Here is a 22,185-nt window from a genome sequence, read left to right as displayed (position 1 = left end):
GAATGGAAGATCTCTTTTTCATCTGCAGAAAAGAAAATTAATTTGAATAATTCAAATTATCTTTTTATTTCAAAAGTAGATTAAGGTTAATTTTCATCATTTTCGGGTTGGGTTTTTTTTTGCCTAGAGAAAATTAGCCATGATGTAGGTCTAACGAGCTTTTAAAAAAAATATTTACCATATCTTAAATATTTAAGGCACCAGTTGTATTTCACCTAACTACAGCAAAACCAGGCATTCAGTTTACTTAGGCATTTAGAATCTTTCAACAACTTATCAAAAATGTAGGAAATTTCAGAGTGGTATTCGCCCACTTGTATTAAAACCAATTTTAGAATAACATGAATCACAGTGGCTATCTCTTTCCACTTTATATATAACAATTAAAAATAGCTAAGTGAAGTGATGAATCCTGCCTCTACTGATTGAGTCCATACTCCCTTAACTAATTCATCATTTGCTGTACAGATGAAAATGCCTCTTCTGCCCAGCATATGTGAGGCAGGTTTTTTCAAAGGCTTTCCTTTCATAATTTCTTACCTAGGCTGTAATGTATATGACATTTTTAATCATTTTATAATTAATGCTGTTTGCTTTTCTGAAAAACTTTCAAATTAATCACTAGATTGCATTTGATGTTTCCTATTAATTTAATTTTCTTTACACTTTATATTATCTGGTTAAGGAAGATGTTATTCTATTACACTCCCTTACTGCAAGTACAGATAAAACATGCAAAGCAAAGCTAGTTTATATTTCACAGGAAAATGCAAAAGTGAAGGCAAATCTAATCATGCTTGAAGGAATTTTTGGTTATGCTCTAACAGAATCAAAAGTATCTAAGCAGTCACCCTGGGCATTGAGCAGGTGTATCTGTATTTACCCCCTTTCAGTATTTGCTCTTCCAGTATGCATCAGTGGAATCATTACACTGCATTTTGCCATGGTTAACAGCACTTTTTAAGCAAGCAAGCTAATGAGTTCATCAACATTTTTGCAATACGCTTATGCAGTTTTTGTTATAAAAAGACCCAATTCTCTCACTTTACCAGGGCCCTAATCAATTAGTAACTTTACTTAATTGCTAACATTGCTTAATAATTTATTAACTTCTGTATACTTAAGAAAAAAGTTACAAAAAATAAGCCAATTACCCCAACCTCTTTGATGATTTTGTCTGTGAATTTTTTTCATTCTGGAACATTTATTTATTTATTTCTAATAAAAAATTGCACAAAAATATTATTAATGAATATAAAGTTTTGTCCTAGTGAGTCAGGAACCAGAAAACAATTTAGGACACGAGGCAGACAATCATCTTAATCTCAGTTCACTGGAGAGAATTCTGGTAAGGAAACAAATGTGATTCTGAGTGTATAAATAACAGAATGAAAAGTGTAATTTAAATTACTCGTCTTGGCATTCTAGTGTTATCAATGAAAGTCATTATCCATTTCTAGTCTTCATTGTTTAAAAATGGTGCTTGCATATTGCAGACGTTAAAAAAAGCGCTACAAGATTTGCAAGATTACAAGTAGCAAGCACTTAGTACAATGAGAAAGTTAAGAACTTTTATCTAATGAAAAGTTAAGAGGTCTTTTGTATTCTTTCTTGTCTCATGAAGAAATAAATCCTGATAAGAACTTAATTTTATTGTAATCTTGCAATCATGCAAGAGTTTGAATACTGAAGCTACACAAGCTGAAACTAGAAATGCTGTTATATTTTTAGAGTTTGAAATTACTTATAAGCCACTAATTGCAAAAAAACAGCTAACCTGGGAAGCAATCAAGTAAAAGCTGAAAATGGGGGGCAGCAAAAGAAAAGAGAACGTCTCCACAGGTGAAGAGGAGGGAAGCTGATCTTGAAGAGACATCAGCAGAGTTTGCCAGGAACTCAGATAAGGAGACAGAATGAGTAGGCTGCAAAGGCTTTCCCTGCTTGGTAGGAGAGAAGGGGCATCTTGCTCTGCTCCATTGGACAAGGCTGGGAGAACAGAGGCATTTTCCCACTACTTGAATTCCTTAACCAAATTCAGGCTTCTGCCTAAGGAGCATGCTCCAGTCAATAATTGTTGATTTGAGGCAGGAATCACATGTTTAAGTATTCTGGTACCTGTCAGGCAGGATGTCACCCCTCCTTTTGTACTTGTTAGTCAGGGCCACTTCCTAAATATCTTTCTTCTGGTGCATTGTGTTCATCTGGTGAGTGGATGTTTCTAGCTCTTCTAGCTCTCTGTGGTGTGCAGTTCTAAAGGAATTTTTGTTACAGACACCTACAGAATGTTCCCCAGTGGCATACATTTTCAGTGGAAAGTTGCTCAAGTAGAAGACAATGATAATGAAAATAGGTATGATTTCACTGCTTTTGTTTTTAGACAACATGTTCTAAGCAGAATATCTTCAGCTAAAAGAGAAGAATGGAGTACATCCTATGACATTGCATCTCAAGCTTGGTAAATCACTTCAATAACATTATTCCAGCTAGGAAATAGATTTCCATTGCTATAAATTAAAGGTGAATTCACTTAATTAGATTAACTCCATTATGAGCAGATTAAGAATGGCTTAGGCATCCATTTATTCATTTCCATTCATCAGCAGTTGAATTAAGTTTGTAGGAAGTTTGTTGTGTATAAGATAAATGCATTACCATTTTATTAATTTATTCTTCAGTTCAATTTGTTGTTTTTCTTAAGGCAAACAAAGGTAAATTAAAGTTTGACCTTGGAAGTTACTTTCATGTAGTAAAAATCTGAACCAAACAAAGTACTTTCCTGCATCTTGACTTAAGACACCTGACTGTAACCTAAAGGGGTCTTTTGTGTTTTAAATAAGTTAGGCAAACCAAATCCCTTCTTTCAGTGGGCTTATATTTTGCCACTTGAATCCTTTCTGAAAGTGGTATTTCAGACTTATGAATATTTAGCCTGAGCTGATAGGTATTTAAGTGTTAAAATGTCCCTTATGTCATAGATTGTGTACTTTGCAGAATGGCCAGAGAGATGACAGAAATGTGGGAAGTTTTCAATTGCTGAACTTTCTTGGGTAGAAGTCTAATTGTGTAAAAAATGTGCCAATTTTCATGGTAATACTTTTAATCTTAACTTCTTAAAATTTCTTGATAAAAATGATAAATTCTGCATATTTTTTGTAGTAGTGAAACAGCAACTTCCTGATTTCTGTAAAAAAACCCAAAAACTCAATTGAAAACAAAAATGAAAACAAAAAGACTTTAAAAGACTCTTAGAATAATTTTATTGGCAATATTCTTTGCTACAGCCTACTCTCTTCCCTTTCACTCAAAAACTTTTGGCTTCAGTTAAATGATTTGTCTTTTAGAACATTAATTGTACAAAGGCATTAAGGATGGAAGTAGATATTGTGTCATTCTGTCCTCATTTATACAATTTTCCATTTAAGAATGAAAACAATTGGTTTCTCTGGGATAAAATAAAAAAATGACTACAAAAATCTGGAGATATCTAGTATAATTTGAAATATTTGTCTTTAAGCAATTAATATTATCTTAAGTGCATAGTGAAATTTTCTACCCTTCTTCTCCTTCCTTTTATAGTTACTTCAAACTTTATTGTAAAACAGGCAGTGTTTCTTTACTTGTTTTTCAATTTGTAGCAAATTGTAGCCTTTCCCTGGAATAATGCACAAAATGTTCATCAAAAATTACGGCTTTCATTTTTAAATAGCAGACAAATGTCTGTTCTTAGGAAAGAAAAGGAGGTAGAAAAAAGGGATAACCAATTTGCCTAGATAAACTTCTGGTAACACATTTGAGCTGGAGACCTAAATGTGAAAAAAGTAACTGGATTTGATTTTCTGTTTCAGTGAACTTGGCATTGTCCACAGACTGGAGCTGGTTATGAAATCATGTTTTTCTACCATGAGATGATAGAGTCTGTGCTGCCAAATGAGAAACAGCTCCTTATTAGAAACTGCTTTATCACAAATTCTGTATTCAGACAAACTTCTGATAGAAGCTTTATCAGTTTCATTTATCCATTTTAACAATTTTGGGGAAAATATACCTATTCCAATGCATGTGTTGTATCACAGTTCATTTTTTTGATAGTTTGTCTAGCCTTTCTGTTTCTGTTCACAGTGTATTTGGTTCAGCTATGGTTTAAAGCCATCTTTCATCTATATACAGATCAATGCACAGGGATGTTAGTCGGCATAGCATAGGCTGCACATGAATATCAGTCATTTCCATGTGTATATGGATTCATTTTCCTCCTCTCTGCACTGAACATAAAGTGGATTCTAGTCTTAGTATAAAGCTTCACGAAAACATGTTTATTCTTTTCCCTTCTATTGACATTACCAGAAAAAAAAGTAAAAAAAAAATCATTAGCTTATTCCAGCAGTCCCTGGAAAGCACAGTCTAAGGAGTGCTGCTTTGTCCCTTATTATACCCACAGATAAATTCCACAGGATGTCTTTGAAACTGCTCAGTAACCAATAGATTGTCTTTGTAGCACTATGCTGGCAGTGTCCTTTTGCAAAGAGGAAATATGCAGTAAATTCTAACAAACCATCATGTTGAATTTTGAAGCCTGTCTAACTAGGATATATTTTATTGGCCTTTCTGTGAGATTTTTATGTGCCTGTTTCTGCAATTTGTTATTAAATATGCTGATATTAAAATCAGGGAAAGGTTTTTTTTATTTGCACTTGAAAAAATTGTACCTGGAAATGATAACACTTTATGTATCTTTTTATATTGATTGTTATTAACACCAGGAAAACCACACCCTTGAATTTCTCAACTAAGATAAAATTATGAATTTATCATGGAATCATAGAATGGCCTGTCCTGGAAAGGACTATAAAGATTACTCAGTTCCATCTCCCCTTCCATGGGCAGGGACACTTCTCACTAGAACAGGTTACTCAGAACCCCGTTCAACCTGCCCATGAACACTTCCAGGGATGAGGCATTTACCGTTTCTCCAGAAAACCTCTTTCAGTGCCTCACTAGCATCACAGGGAATAGATTCTTTCTAATCTCTAATCTAAACCTAACCATTTTCAGTTTAAAGCCATTCCTCTTGTGTTGTCACGTGCCCTCGTTAAATGTTCTCCAGCTCTCTTGTTGGCCCCCTTAAGTACTGGGAGGTTCCGCATGGCTCTCCCTGGAGCCTTTTCTTCTCCAGGCTGAGCAGCTCCCTCGGTCTGTTTCAAATAGGAGAGGTGCTCTGTCCCTCTGAGCACCTTCATGGGCTGCTCTGGACTTGCGCCCCTCCAACAGGCCCATGTCATTCCTGTGTTTTCTTAGGGTGAAAAGGGATTTGTTTGAGTAACTTCCATTATATTGCACAACACCAGAGGACTGAAAATTTATTCATTCCTTTTTAGTTTTTGCAGAATATGGTACACGTGACATTAATATGAAGTGGGTTAATGCATAGGTCCAAACAAGCAGCTTTCGCAGTTTGACAATACATTCCTTGGGCGCTATAAGAAGGCCGGAAAAATGGCCTCTGTGGTGTTACATGTCTCTAAACACCAATTTCTGTGCACTAATTCCTGATAAAATTTCACACAAATTGCCTAATGATTTTAAAATTGGTAATAAGTAAATAGCTAGAGGGTTAGATGATGTGTGTAGTTCAAGAAAGTTTCCAAATTTTATTCTGCTTACTCCAAGATTAGCTCAGCCTTTTGCACTTTCGTTTGGTCTAGAAATCTCAAACATGTAAGGATGAGGTTTGTTTGCTTGCTTTCTGAGGCGCATCCAGTCTTGAATAGATTTATTTTTCTTTAAATATACACAGTTTTATATTAATTGATGTTATCTTAATAAAACCTTTTTTTTTTCAAATTCATAAAACTTTTAGGTTTTCACTGAAAAAAAAATTGAAAATTTTCAATGAAAAGCCACAAAATACTTTCATTAAAGAAGAGTTTTGGTTGATAGGTTTTCAGTAAAAAATATTTTTCTTTAAATCTATTTTTAAATTCTGGTATGAAGAGTCATTTGATGAGTATTCCTTTGTCTTTAACAATATTTACTATGGGATATGGGACTATTGAAAAATAATCAAGAAATATTAGAAAATATTAATTGAACAATAACATCCTAAGTACAAATCTGGTTATTGTTTGAATTGTTCTAGTAAACTTAGAGACCTTTAAACTTAGAATATATTGCTAAAGAGTGTTTTTTCTCATCATGATATAAAGCAATTCTGAAGAAAAATATTTTTTTTGTGCTTTAACATGTAAATTATATGACAATTCACAGAAAAAAGAACTGAAATTTGTTCAGCAGAAGTAAATGGCAAAAATTCCTTATTTCACCAGCAAAATTTTTGATTTTGGAAGAAATAAACAGTTTATATGAACACTGAGGGAATATTTAGATAAGCAGAATGTGATTAATTAAATAGGACTTGGAGTCTTGTACCTGCATCGTATCACAGGTGAGATGTATTGCTGCAGATGTTAAAGACTGTGTTTTCATATATTACCATGCATCACTGATTAGATTTAGGTCACTGTATTAGGAAATGATCATTATAGACTTAGATGGATACTGTGATGCTCTCTTCATGGTGTTTTGAATCATTATCCTGCTCTTCTAAATGTTCTTCATTACTTCACATTCTCAGTCCTGGAACAGATGGTGTACAGGTGGATTTTAGCTCCCATGCATAGCTTGACTGGAGCAAATAAGGATCTTCTTTTATAGAGCTTACAGTAACTGTGGGGAGTCTGTATAAAAAAGTTTGAAGCCTTTTTAATATGTTGGATTATGTCTGTAAAGAAAATCTTTTCAATGAGCAGACTTTTGTAAGTGGACTTTTTACAAAGTAGGTTTGGGGTTTGTTCGGCTTTGTTTTGTCTTGGTTTTGGATTTTGTTTGCTTTTGTTATTGTTTTAATTTGGCTTGTTTGGGGTTTTTTATTTTTAACTTTAATAGTTTAACCTCTGGACACAATTTATAAATACGATACTGTGAATAAATTGTTTCCTGGACAGACTTTTCAAAGGGTTATGAGTCATCTATCAGAAAATATTGTCTTTGCTTTTCAAAATAAACATGATTCTTTTCATTCAAATGAGCCCATCAGATTATCACATAGTAGAAATCAATTTAGATGGATGAATTTCAAGAGAATATTTCTCAAGGAACCAGCTCACCATGATTTTGGTGATTACCTGTATTTATACTTGTATTTATTCAAGAACTCTTTATGAAGCTGTGCTGTATCCCATGATGTGATTTTGTTCATCCTAAATAAACAAGGAACAAGAAATTAAAACAAAGCAAGAAATCAATGCAATGACCAGAACAGAATTTTATATTAGAACAAAAATTGTCATGGTGAGAAAGAGGATGGAAAAGGAGTGATAGAAGGCAAAGTGTGAAATATCATCAGTCAGATATGAGATACGATCTTGCATAAACATCAGGTGAGACCACTCCATCTGAAGCTTGGCATGTGAATGCATATACTCTCCCTGCAAGAAGAAAGGTGAAGAAAGGTGAAGAGAGGTGAAAATTCACAGTCTGGCACCTGTATACCTGGAGGATTCACACTGGTTGCAAAGAAATAAACATGTAAACTCTGCAGAACTGCATATAATGATTTCAGAGATCAGGGTCCAGGTGAGAATGCAGTACTGTGACATGTGGGTGCCTCACCCTGACCCCGCATGGTGCTGGAAAGCTCTGCTGCTAGTGGAGGTTGTGCTGCCAAGGTGCAATGCACTATACTGAGTGGGTGTGTTGGCACCTCTGAAGCAGCTCAGGGATACCTTCCTCCAGGCTTTCCTGCCTAGATGAGTTGGGACAATCAGCTACAAAATGACCTAATACTTCTTTGGACTGTAGAAATAGCAAAAAATACGATGAGTTTCAAGGAAACAGGATTTTATGTGCAGTACTTTTTAAATTTAACTAGTGTTTGCAACTATTTCTTTCATATGTCAACTTATCCTCAAAAGAAACAAACCTGAAAAGGCTCAGATAACTGCAGAGATAGAATTAAGACTCTGAAAAGGCTTTGTAATATTTTCCTAAGTTAAAAATCATACTATTGTTATTCAAATTTTATTGGAATTTTGATGGATGATAAAGCCATTGTTTTAATGGGAGTATTATATGTGGATAGAAAGCAGCAATATTTGAGTAGGATGAAGTGTTGGAATTTTTACTTTAAGAGAAAGAAGCAGAAATCTGTCAGGCTGTGGTAATGGCAAAGTATTCTTTCTCTTGAATAGTATCCTTCCTTGAAGCAATTTTTGTAACTCTTAGGTAGTTTCTGTAAGATCAGCATTTAGAATCTTGTCTAAGTATTTGGGAGGAAATTAGCCTGTAAATCATCTTTTCATGAAATCATTCAATGGGATTAAAAATCTCAAATACAGCTTATGTACAGTGGTAGCTGTAATTTACACAAGGGGATCATCAAATCCTAAATCTTCTTCTCTTAGGACTTAACACTACCTTATAAATACACAGTTATAACTGTGAAGGAAGCTTGTTCAAGCTGTAGTAATTAACACGGGCTGTGTCTCATTGCAGTTGCTCAGGGTATAGTAAGCAGAGATTCCCACTATCACACCTTACTTTTACTGTGGTTTTAATCACACCAAGATTTGGACAATTTAATTTTTTTTCCTTTTTTTTTAATTTAATTTTTTTTTTTTTTTTTGCAAGGGGATTTGCTCTTCTCTGAAGACTGCAGAGACAATATTGATTTTTACTGTTATGGGCTACAGAAGTCCAGCTTTCTTATAGAGAAACAGCAAAAGGGAACGAGAATCTATACAAGGCCATTTCCAGTTTATGTCTGCCAGGTACCTAGTGCAATAACAAATTAGTACAGCATATCTAACCACCTGCAAGAATGATTAAATTATTTTAAGCAGGTAGAGCTACAATTCAAAAATTAGGGGGTTTATGTGGTCTTTGGAATAATGGTAGCAGTTAGATCTTCATATTGCATCACAGTTACCAGTGAGAACACTAGGTTTACTGACATTTAAAAAATCTGACTTGTGCTGTGATGGTAAGTAAGCACACAGTGCTGTTTTCTGTGGATATTATTAGAGACTTCACAAGCTGGCAAAATTCTGGTTATATTAAATACCTGAGAAACTATGGCTATGTGAGTTCCAACTGCATTGAGTTGATCATTGAACCTGGGCACTAAATTTTAGATTATGAATTTTTAAATGCCGTGATCTTAGATTTTGGATACCCAGGCATAATCAAATAAGTTTGATAACCCAATTAAAACTACTTTCAAGACAGTCCTAGAATCTGATTTTTTGATATTCTGAATAGTGCCAAAAGCAAGATGCTCTTTTTCTTTCCTTCATTTTTGACTTCTGTTCATGTAGGAGTTTTTTTCTCTGCCTAGTGTTGCTGGGTTCAGACTGCTTGCCAGGCATGTCTTTTGCCAGCTCAAGGTGTGTGATTTCATCACTTGGCAATTCAACAGGTCCCTGCACTCCATGAGCTTCCGATAGGCTGACATTTAAATCAGATAAAAACAACCCCTTTGTGGCAAGCAGGTAATCAGGACAGTGTCATACTATGGTTGAGTATGTGTTCAAGGAATAGTGTCTGGTTTGCCCAACTGTGAAAATAATATCTTTTTAAGGACTTCAAACCAAACCAGCATATTAAATATTAAAAACCTTGATAATTGTTGCAAAAGAGAAAAAAAAAAAAGGATGTATGTTTTTATGTTACTCTCATTGTACAGTGATAAACTAGAAAGATTTATTTTGGAAATTTTAAGCCAAACAACACATCCATAAAAGATGTCTCTTGGGTTTCAGGTTATTTTTAAGTTTTGAGCTTTTTCTCCATAATGAAAATCAGTTGCAAATAGCTAATTAAACAGAATTTAACTGTCTTCCTTATGATACTGAAGGAAGAAATTCATATTGTTTGATGTACATGACTTTTAGTCATTACATATTTAAGTTATATAGGGAAGATAATGCCAAGATTTGAAGGATGTCTAATGTTATCATTTTTCATCATATAGATTACTATAACTAAGTACTCCAATACCATGAGCTCAGATGTCTTGAGCAAGGCCCCCAAAGAAGCCTTTAAAATTTAAGATTAAAAATACTCTTGGAGAATTTATTTTGCACCATCTGGGTCTTTTTGACTAGGAGTTTGGCTGCAAAAGAAAGCTTTTCTCCATGGTCCTGAGGATTCAGAAACTTTTAAAGCAAGCTAAAAAGATTCTCTCACATTACGTGAATTTAGTATCTGAATCCAAAATGAAGGGTTTTGACATTAGCTGTAGAATTTCAGTAATACTAAAAATGTTAGTATTTATTATTTCTACTGACAGTTTTTGGAATGTGAATTTCTCATAACAGTAGATAAGATTGAGATGTGCAGCCTCAAGCCTTACTGCATTAACAATATGGCCTGTGTTCTCTAATCTTAATACAGAACAGTACCTGTAAATAATATCTCACTGAAGAACACTCATCACCAGTCTCCTTGGAGAATGGAGAGATCAGCTGTTCAGAGAATATATTATTCTTCTAATAAAGACTTGTTTTCCTGTTAAAAAGTGGTCTTAATTTGTCTTCAGTAAAAGTAAATTACTGCCCCAGATATCAATAGCTTCAAATATGGTCCATTTAAACAGGTGAATGACCTTTTATCCTAGACAAGAATCAATGAAAAAGTCCAGTTATGCTCCTTCACAACAACCATAAAGATATAAAAGTAGTATATATACATTGGTATATAAGTTTCTGAAAATTTAATACTGAAAGATTCAACAGACTAACCTCCCAGATAGTCAGTATGATCTCTAAAGTAAGGTCTTTAAAAAGTGGGAAGCATGGGAGTGAGTATATAAGTTATAGGTGTTTTAAATTACTTCCAAATTTAAGTCAGTTTTTCTCCAAAACTGTGATCTATTAACAGATTGTAAAACATTGTAAGCTAATATTACTTCTTAAATGTTTTATTGCATTAATATAATTTTATGTCTTTGGAGATTAGTAGCTTTACAATTGCCTTAAAATAACCATGGCAACAGAGTATATTTTCAGTGGACATCAGTTGCTCACTAATGGTTGTTGTAATTACAAAGAAAGAAGATAGCAAAAACCTATAAATTACTTATCCTTTGATTGCAGTATATTAATTATTGCTGTGCAGACTTGAAGGACTCAGGAATTTCAAGCATTTTTTCCTTGTACATCAAGCTTCTCAGTAACTGCTTTGTAATCTGTCCCTCCTTCTGGCACAAGGTAATACTTTAATGAGCAACGTAGCATTTGTTGTGAATTGTATTAGATGGTTTTGCATTCTAGAAACATCAGAAAATAAGACATGACAAGGTCATAAGGCTGAAATAACATTACCTTGGATACTTTGGAAAATTTAAAACTGTGATTCAGTGATGTTTCTGCTTGATGCCTCTCCAAATTTTTTGTGGTAATTGAAGCATGGCCTGCAGCACCGTGTGTGCGTATGTGTGTACAGTTGTGTGACTTAGTTAATTTTTGATGTAGACTGCACAAAAGAAATCAAGCTACAAAATGGTTTATGGATTTTTAATAGTTCCTCTTTGGAGCTTTGTCCTCTCTACATGTCAGAGTTTAAGCCTGAGCTGAACCACTGGAAGGAAGGTTGGTTTTCATCCCTGAGAACTGATAGAAATCAATATTAGGAAGTGCCCTGACATACTTTTAACCTGTTTAATTATTTTAATTAATACACAGCTGATTGCAATCTAGGAAAAACAGAAAATAGCTCAGTGTCAAATAGGATCTTGTTCAGCAAGATGAACTATCCTCATGGGTGACTGAGAGTACATTGGTCATAATAAGCTGCATGTGAAGCTTGGTTAGACAGAGAAGAAAATGACATTTATGTTTCAGGTGTCTGTTAACTAAATGGTAATGGACTAATGTCTGTTACATAATGACAATCCCAATGAGAGACTGTTAAGAACACAGATGTGTCCTGTTTGAGAAATCTTAAATTATTTATGTTCTTTCAGAACATTTTTTAGGGCTAATTGCTTTTGGCTGTGGGTTTGTACTTTGGGTGTTGGATTTTTTTGGTAAACTAACTACACTTCATATCAGCCTTAAATAGGAAATTGTTTAGTTCCTTCATTCTCTCTGCAATCCATTATTTCAACTATGATAATGTGACACTGATTTTGTTTGCCTGTTTTCTGTTCATTTTTATTCTAGCAATATATCATATCTAGAAAAATAATGAAGGCTTAGAAAAGAACTAATGGAATCTGAAAATGTCAGTAATGATATCTGAGAACTATGGCCATGGTCTAGGACTTTCAAGAGCCTGGAGAAAGAGGGGAAAAATCAGAAATAAAAGCTGTTGGAGTTGGCAGAGCAATCCTTGTATTGGGGATGAAGCCTGTTAGCTGGACTGTTTCCCATTTTGATGACATTTTTACAATTACTCTAACGATGGTTATCTTTACTCACCAGGATGCTGCCTCGCTCCCCAGGCAGCTGTTACCTCAGGCAAAGAACTTTTATTTGCTTTTCACTGGCCTCAGTAACCTGTTAATACAGAGGTGTTGCTTGAGGGGCTGGACCAACTCTAAAAACATTTGTCCAAAACCACCTAGAAATATAGATGGCTCTTCAGATGCTCACTTTTTCTGCAGACAGCCCTTGCAGCTTAACTAGTTCCTGCACATCACAGTGTGCACTGATTCCTATAGTAAAGTGTGTGGCTTTCTTTGATCATCTTCCTTCTAGGAGCCCCACTACCTTTTGGGCACAACTTTCACTGAGCTCCACATTTCCTTTCTCTCATGTGGTTCCATAGCAGGGAGATTCTTCTGGAGTGGAAAGGGAAGAAGTCCTTCTTTCTGAGACTGTACAGGCACTTGTGAATTACTAATATTAATTGAGTTTTTTCTTTATCTGAAACAGTGTCTTTTGACTTCTGAAATTCACAGATAATTTCACAGAGGTACGTATCCACTTGGGAAGTTTTCATCCTGGCGTGAAGAAAATGCTCAGACTGTAGTCTGAGGTGGGACAGCTGTAACTCATCTCTGCCTTCTCACATTCAGTATGTGCAAGCTGATGAGAAAAGTCTGGTATCATCTGAAAGACACTCTGTCAATTGTCAGCTCGATAGGCTCTTACCTGAAACGTGACAAAAATGTGTGCTGAGGCCAGCAGTGCTGAAATAAGTACATCTTTCAGGGACTAGTAAAACAAAACCAACCAAAAGAATAAAACCAAATCAACAACCTTCCCCTGCCACCCCCAAAAAAATAAAAGGAAGGAGGGTTGAAGCACAACAAAACCCTTACCAAACAGTGCCATGCAGCAGGAAAAATGGAACAAGTAGGATAAGGAGGAGCCTCAGTATCTCACGATAGTTAATGGGGAAGACAGATACAGGCAGGGTGCACCCAAGCCCTTCATGCTATATAGTTCTCAAATATGTCTTGGTGAGTCCTTGTACACACTGAGATAAACTGAAGGTTTATGATCAGAAGACAATTATTCTGTGCTTCCTAGGAGTATACTAATTAGAGTCTTAGTTAAAAAAGTTCTAGAATATCTTGGACACTCCTGAATGTCCTCAATATCTTCTCATCACTTTGAATGTCTTTATATAGCTACAGCTTCTTGAAAAAAGTTTTTTTTGCCAGAAGAATCACGATAACATAAATAAATGGTATGAAAACTCTTTTGATCTGGGAATATATTGTTCCCACAACATGGTTGTGTTGCTGGGGTCTGCAGGTGATCCTTATTTAATATAGAAATTTATGTCTACTTAAAGTGTATTCATTTTGGTAATACTAAAAAAAAATTACTTGTGGTTGTATTTGTGGAAAAGATTCCACATACTTTCACCCACTTATGTCCTAGCGTATGTGTCAGCTACTTTTTTTTTTTGTTTTTTTTTGTGGAGATTATAACCATGAGCTCTCAGGACTACAAGCAACGTGCTTGTTACTATGTGTGCTGCAAAATATATTTAAAAAGAAAGAATGCCCAAACACAACATTTAAAACCAAATTATGCACATGTAATTGATAACACTAAAATGACCATTTTCCACCAAAGAGTATTTGATACTATCCAGTCTATAATACAGTGCAAACAAAACTTTATGCATCTATTCACACATTTTTATATGAGAAACCTAACCACCCTCTTATAACATCCTCTTTTGGTACAAGCTGTTAGCTTGTACTAGATAATGTCATATCACCCTGCTGCTATTTTAGTATGTTACTAGAGTAACATTTATCTCTCAGTTGAATTTTATACCATGTGTTGATCTTTAGGGGATTGAGTGATCTGTTCCCATTCCTTACAATATCCGTTCCCTGAGCCTGTCGGCTTTTTTGACTTGCTGGATTCTTCAGCTGTAGAACTGAATCAATCTTCTCTGGCAGACAATGTATGCTGTAGATTTTAAGATGAAACCTGTCTCTATGGATTTTTGAGTAGAGAATAAAAAGGCTGTATTCTTTCAAATATGCTGGTAGCACTGAGCTTTTTTGGCTACATGTAGGGAGCAGCAAGCTTTTTGTCTCTCTCCCTCCTCTCCTCCTCAAAACCCCCTCCCACATGTGGACAGAGCTGTCTCTTTTCCAGAGGTGAAAGGAACAAAGCTAAGGTGGCAGGGGAGGTTCAAAGGGGCTCGTTTTCTGTTCTTCAGTAGCTCCTTCCCCATCAGAACCTCATTCATCACCTTCTTTTCCTAGGACTGATGGAGGCTTCTGACAATGCCACAGTGATAATTCCTGCCTTGCTGTAGCACCTACCTGTGAAGTAGCTCATCTACATCTCCTACCTCTCCCTGTTAGCAGTGGAGGAGGGAAGGTCATTCACATAGCATTGCCCCACCACTGGGAGGAGAGGTCAAGGCATAGCTCTGTTGAGCAGACACAGAGCTGAGTCCAGACTGGGAGACACAAAACTGCCCTCCCAATTCTATGCCAAAATTCAAAGTTTAATCTGTGATACATTCATATTACAGGCATACATATTTTCTGGTAGCAGACTCGAGGTGCTGTAAGGAGAGGAGCTAGAGTTCTGTGTTCTTGTATTCTGGGTTATTTCTTAGAGGGTAAGAACAAAAATTTCAACACTGTAGTATATTTGCTGAGAATGTCAAATAGCAGATGCTGGGGGAAAGAAGTAGGGAACAAGGAAAATGTAGAGGAATTTTTCTCCTGTAAATTCTTTAAGTTGTAGCTGAAGGACTGCATAGACCAGAGTCTGCATTTAGATCACTGCTTTTAATAACCACTGTTACACTAACTAATTAATGATGGGGCAAATTGCTTTTTACTGCTCCTATACTGTTGACGGCTAGAGTTCAGTCTCATCTCTGAATTTTATTCATTTCAGGGTAAGTTTTATGATGCATGTCTCTGTGCTTGATGTGGGAAGAAGCTCTAATAGATTCTGTAAGGAAAAAGCTCTACTTGTTATTTGTTATTTTTAATACCATGCGCTTATGCTACTTACTCTGGCTGATGTTATACAAGAGTGGAATGAACTGTTCCTTTCACAGAAATACACAATTTTAATTTTTTCACTATGCTGAGGACCAAGATATCGAATAAATTATACACTTCTGTGCAAAATCACAGCTTAAGGTGTTGTCCATCAGCTTCAAAAATGTAAAGTTGTACTGCCTGACCTGGAATGGATTCATATCAGTTTATTTCAATACCAATTTTTTTACTTTCTCTATAAATCTTGTAAAAGGCAACACCATAATTTGTATTACATATGCCCCAAATCTCTATATAATTCATTTCTTGTAGCACTTCTAGTTTTTCTTTCATTCTATTTTATGCATTCATACGTGAACAGCCAGAATTTACCCTGTGGTAAGTAAGATAAATTGCCTAAACATGGGCATCAAATACCATTTAAGATACCCCAGGGTATCCATCTGGCCTCCAGCTGCTGCCTCAGAAAGGCACAGATTCTCTGTCATATGCATATTCTGCATATCTGCGTGGATGTATCCAATATCTTAGGATATTTAAAATGTCAGTAAAGGTCTGTGTTAACTCCAACTGGATGAAATCCTGTTTTATTGTCCTAATCCTGAACTGAGACATGTAGGGTAAGCATGAAAAGAAGTCTTTTCAGATTTTGAATAGTTGGAAGATAGTCATTGTTTTTTATTTTAGTAACCATGTTGTTCATTGTTTGAAAATATCTGCTGTGTGGAGATTGAGCAGATAATGGCTAAATAATTTCATTTATCACAAGCCTCACATAGCTCGGTACGCTGTATATTCTTTCTCTGACAACCTGACAATCACAAATTAACTGTTGCTTGTTCTGATTAGTTGTTTATAATTTTCTGTGGGCTTTTATTTTTTTTTTTGTATTAAATAAAAGCCTGTATTTTCTCTTTCCATTTATTCCATTTCAACCTATTTAATTTGACATTGACAAACATCATGCTTAATTTTACAAATCCATTTTTCTTTTATGGGAACTTGTGGTACTTAAAGTTCAAAAAGTTATTCTCCCTCTTTATACTTTCCTGAGAACAATTTAATTCATGTACACCAATGTAGTACTTTTTCCCTTTTAAAAGCTGATTAGGATGAGATGAACATAAAGAAAAAACAAAACTGAACCCTTAACTCTAGTACTTGAAACTACTTGCATGAATTAATGAAATAAGAGTTGATTCTATAAATCTGAAGATTCTTTCCATAAAGGTGAATGCTAAGAGTTGATGTATTCTGATGTTTTAATACACAATAGTTCATTGTGTTACAGTGCACTATATAACTGCTTGACTTCAATTCTCCTAAGCCTATCCTTGAATCCAGGCTTACTTCTTTAGATTCATAGCAGATAAAGTAGTTTATGTGGAACAGCTCAAAAGATGAAGGCTCATTTTAAGTAATTTTAATTTCAGATTAAAAAAAAAATAGTATCAATCCATAGACATATGATTTCAGAAATAAAAGATTTGTATCTGGTATCAAGCTTTATAATGAAATCTGCTCCATTAGAGTTGGAATATGCTGTAAATGGCAGTTGTGAGACTTACTAGCACAACTACTTTTCTACAGTTTTGTCAAGGTTCTGAAGTAACAGGGCTTCATAATAAAGAAATATTTTAAAAGATTTTAAAGGTATAGTAAGAATCCGAGTGTGTTGATTTGATTGAATTTATTTTTTTTTTAAATAAAGCTCAGTGCTGTTCTTAATTTAAGAACTTTTATATATTAATAACTTTTATATGCACTTGGCCAGTACTACATATGAATTTGTGGTTTACAAGTCAATCCACTTCTTTTTCACATCCTGAAATGTAAAGAGAATTTCTCTAGAAGGCATTGGCCAAGTGCACACTGGAACCTCACAGGGATCTAATACTACAGTCTGCAGTACAAGAGGAGATATTTTAGAATCATGTGAAATGTAGCTTTACAAAGTAGGCACATGAAGGATTAGGTAGTTGCCAAGCAGCATCTCCAGAATATCAAGATACGTGTTTAAAGATTTCTTCAGAAGAATGTGGATTTTCAAGTCCAGTGCTCAAAGGACCTGTACTGCAACAGTTGCTTATCAGAAAGGGTCCGCCTTGTTATCTGTGTAAGGAAGTAAAAATTCAAAAGGGTCCATCACAGCCTTGAATCTGATTTAAAAACCTCATACATTTTACCATTTTTTCTTCTCTAAATAACTTTTCTGGCTAGCTTAACCTGCATTTTGAAAGGCTCATAAACAGCTGAGGTCACAAAAACATTCTGAAGTGTATAGCTGAGGTGCTAGTTTAACACCCAGGGTTGTTTAACACTGATTGCTGCCAAGTGGGAAGGAGGAGGGAGAATTTCTTTCAGTATCAGAGCATTCATTACTTTATACCTAAAAATTGTAAGTATGTCTTTTTCTCAGCAAAGAGATACTTCTGAAATAGATCTCAAAATCAGTAGGTAACTATGTCTTTATATTTAAAAACCCAACCCAACCCAAACCAAAAAAGATTGGCGTGGAGGAGAGATGAAGAATGTAGAAGCTCACATGTGATTTTCCATAGTTAGCCAAGATTGAATTATAGAGTGGAAATTCTACCAGGTCCTTCTGTTTTAAACATCCAGAGTAAATAAAATTTAGTTATAATGGTGACAGATTGAATACAATTACCTGAGTCATTCATGAGTTAAAATTACACATGACAACATAACCACATGTAGAATAAAATATGAAAAGGCTCAAAGACATAGTTCCCTCACTTCTCTTTAGCTATTTTATTAAATGATTGCTTTAAAAATATATTAAACATTTTAATCAGTGAAATTGATTTTTAAAAAGTAGCCTGCTTTCTATTCTTAATGGTGATCTACACTAGCATTACAGGAACATTTATGCTCAGCAAAAGTAACATTTTTCCTATGATGGTTTCCAATGAATGTGGTTCCCAAATGAAGCTAGCCAAGTTCAATCTCTAGTATAAATACCTGAGTCAAGAGCTGCTTGTTGTGGTTTCCCAAAGTACTTTTTATCTAAGCTGGAATTTATGTAGTCCTGGCTCACTACCACAGGTTTGTTGCATTTTGTGTTACTTTCTGCAGTGTGTTAAATTTAAGTTCAGCAGGCAATAAGTTCAATAAGAGGAGCATTTAAATATTCTCTATCTTAAGCTTAAACTATGATGCAATTCCCTGCAATGACAATGATAGAGTATATGGGGCAGTACCACATATCAAGAGTGCTCAGTTCTGCATATCTGGTTATCAGAAAAAGACACATCTGTATACTTCCATGGCACTTGTTAGAGTACTATATACTGAATCCAGGTTTGCTCCTCACATGAGGAGTTGTTATGGTCAGCTACAGTGTTTCTCCACCTTTATTATCTGATCTCTGTACAGTGCTAATCAGTTTTGCCACAGAAGTATGCACTTTAATTTTATGGACTATCCAGCAAAGTATATTTTCTTAGAAAACCATTTCAGTTTGAGGACTGTCCATTCTCATATGCACTGCTCATTCAGATCATCTACCAGGGCATGTTTTCCTTCAGATGAGATTAACATTTTTCAAGAATACCATTTAACCCTTGGTGGTTTGCTTATAGCCTTGAGACATCTAGTTTGTCTTACACTTTCATTCTGTCCTTACACTTTCAAGACTCCTGCTACCATCTTGCATTCATTATTTTGGAAACCCCTGGTCAAATCCACAGGTTTTCTTCATGGTTTATTAGCACAGTCATGCATACCTCCTAATTATAGTTCATTAAATGTTTCATTCCACAATGGAACACAAATATAATAAGACATGGATTAAAGTAATAGTCTCCTTGTTAACAGAATATACAAGTTACAGCAGCATTGCTAAAACACAATCACATATAACACATAACTTCACATAACTTCAGAGCAGTTATTGTGACTGTTACTGTACTTTCTAAAATCTGCTGTTTAACAAAGGAATAGTAGTTTTTTTTCTCAATGTTAGGGGATGTAAATCTTCTAGCACCTATTCCAGCATTTATCAAGCCTAATTTTATTAACTTGACAAAGGTTGTTTGACTTTTTCCACATGAGAAAAATCTTGCTGGACTCAGTTGGAGAGGGTGCTGAATTTAGCAAGTTGTTATGTCCCTGTTTACTGTGGTGCACTGGATGAGATGCTGTTGTGCACTAACTGAAAACATCACTACACCAAAAAAGAAAGATGGTTCTGATCTGGACTGGTCAGTCTCTTTGTACATGTGTTGTGGTTTAACCCCTGCAGCTGAGCATCACACAGAATTGCTCTCTCCCCCACCAGCTGGACTGGGGAGAGAACTGGAAGGGTAAAATTGAGAAAACAGGTGGGTTGAGATAAAGACAGTTTAATAGGTGAATCAAAAGCTGCCCACATAAGCAAAGGAAAAGGACTTCATTCACCACATGCTGTGGGCAGGCAGGTGTTCAGTCATCCTCAGGAACACGGAGCTCCATCATGCATAAGAGTGACTTAATGTCATTTCCTTAAATGTCCCCTTCTTCCTCTCCAGCTTTATATGCTGAACATGAATATGGTAGAGACTATCCCTTGGGTCTGCTGGGGTCAGCTGTCTTGGTTGTGTCCTGTGGGTGCTAACTGTGAAACAGAGAGCACGGTACCTGTAGAAATTGCAGGCCACATAGCTTTCTCAGTCTTGCCTGAGAAAGTGGCCTGGGAAATCATGGGGAGGAATTAAAACAATCCTCAGAGACAGAAAACAACCTTGCAGGTGCTGTTTGTCTGTTCCTTGTTTTCTTGCAAGAGAAGGTCGAGGGGTGGTGTACCCCACTTACCAATGATAGTGATGAGTTAGTTTACTAACCAATAAGAGTTTCTTTTCTGTACTTTTCACGTATCAGTCTATAAAAAAGAGCTGAGGCAATAAACCGAGAGAAATTCTCCTGATTGACCCCCAAGAGAGTCTGTGTCGTTCTTCTCGCCGTTCCTAATAGAGCGACAGTGTCCCCTCCCAACTCCTTCTGCATCCCCAGCCTCCTGAATGGTGGAGTGGGACAAAAAGGTGAAAATGCCTTGATTTTGTGCTCAGAAATAGCTGAAACATCCCTGTGTTATCAACAGTTTTCATCACAAATCCAAATCAGAGCCCCATACCATCTACCATGAAGAAAATTAACTTTATCCCACCCATAACCACCACAAGATATTTGTAATGCCAGCCATATATTAAAAGCTCACACTCCTATTGCTGAGCATAATAATGTTTTAAGTTCCCATTGGTCTTCAGGGATACCAAGGACATTTCCTATCTCTTCATAAAGATGCAGTTTTTCCAAGAGGTCTTCAAATGCTGTTGAGTGGAAGGATGAATTCTATTGTAACTACAGAGTAATGTTTTGAAGGTTACCTCCATGACTATGTACCAACCACAGCTGAGTATGTGTTTGTTGGATGGAAGAAATGTATTGCATCAGCGTGCTGTGTGAGCAGTGAGGAATAATTTCATTGCTTGAAAAATTGTAGATCGGGATTTTTCTTGCCCTTCATTCTGTCAAAGGAATTGGGAGCAAAGCATGAAGAGCCTTCCAAAAATTTCTGTTGAGTCTCTTCTATCTTCATGGGGTCTTAAGACTTTGCCACACATAATTTTTGATACTCTTCTTCCATGGTTGCTTGCGTTCAATTTTTGCAGCCAGAATTTTTCTGGCAGAACTGTGAAATTGGCACAGTATTTAATGTGCCACTTGTCACTCTCAAAACACTGTTTATTTCACTGGATATCATTTTTATACGAAAGCTGTTATACAAAGAAAAATGTTTTAGAGAACAAAATACTTTATGGGATAGACAGACAGACACACAAGAAGAATTTATATTGAAATCCTGGAGTGTGCAGATGGTTCTACTTCTGCTGGCTTACTTCTTGATAGGTACCCAGATATTCAAGCTTTTTTTTCATTCTCTGTAAACCGCTCACAGTGGACTCAGTGCCTCTAGGTGATACATTAACATGTGTTATAGTGAAGGAATTTACTATGAGCTGGCTAATTTTTTCTTGGATGTTCACATGGAGAAACATGGAAACATTGTGGGGGCATTTTGTGGTGGTTTAGGTTTTTTCCCCCAGTAAAGATAAAGTTCATCTCCAGTCACTGAAATAGAACATTAGCATACTTGAATTTCTCTTCAATGGACATCAACTATAAATATGATTCACCTATATATAAAAAAAATCTGGGGAAGAGGTGCAGGTTTTGAAAAGTCTCTGCAGGAGTGCAGGTCCTTGATGTCACCTTGAGGGAATCCATCAAAATGTGTTCTAATTTGGCTGGTCTGTTGCCAAGGTAGATGTGTAGTTTTCAATCTTTGAACATTTTGTTGATCAAAGTAAGAACAGTGTCAATTTATAACTTTTGACAGCTTCAGCAATGGCCTTTTTTGTCAGGCAGTGTCATGTATAGAGGAGAGAGCTACAGGCACAGCTGATGTACTTAATTTATTTTGATAAAATACTTTTGCATAGGTGGTCAGTGCTAGAAACCATATTAACTGTGACACAATTTAAACATTTGCACCTCAAGGTCTTTTATGAGTATTGGCTCCCAAGTTGATCATATTAATAATATTTTTGTACGTAATGAGGAAATTTTTAATGTAGTTCATTACAAGATTGCTATATTTTGCCTACTGCCAAGTATACACATCCTAAAGTGAA

General features: G+C 35.6%; 1 protein-coding gene across 1 annotated transcript in view; it reads left to right on the top strand.

The window, feature by feature from the left end:
- Positions 1 to 22,185, top strand: part of LOC131572874 (metabotropic glutamate receptor 8) — a 305,043-nt gene that overhangs the window by 218,295 nt on the left and 64,563 nt on the right. The gene's annotated exons all lie outside the window — the stretch shown is intronic.

This window comes from Poecile atricapillus, chromosome Z (genome assembly GCF_030490865.1).
Source record: "Poecile atricapillus isolate bPoeAtr1 chromosome Z, bPoeAtr1.hap1, whole genome shotgun sequence".
NCBI lineage: Eukaryota > Metazoa > Chordata > Aves > Passeriformes > Paridae > Poecile > Poecile atricapillus.
The sequence above is the reverse complement of the archived record's forward strand: the minus strand, read 5'-3'. Positions and strand labels throughout refer to the sequence as shown.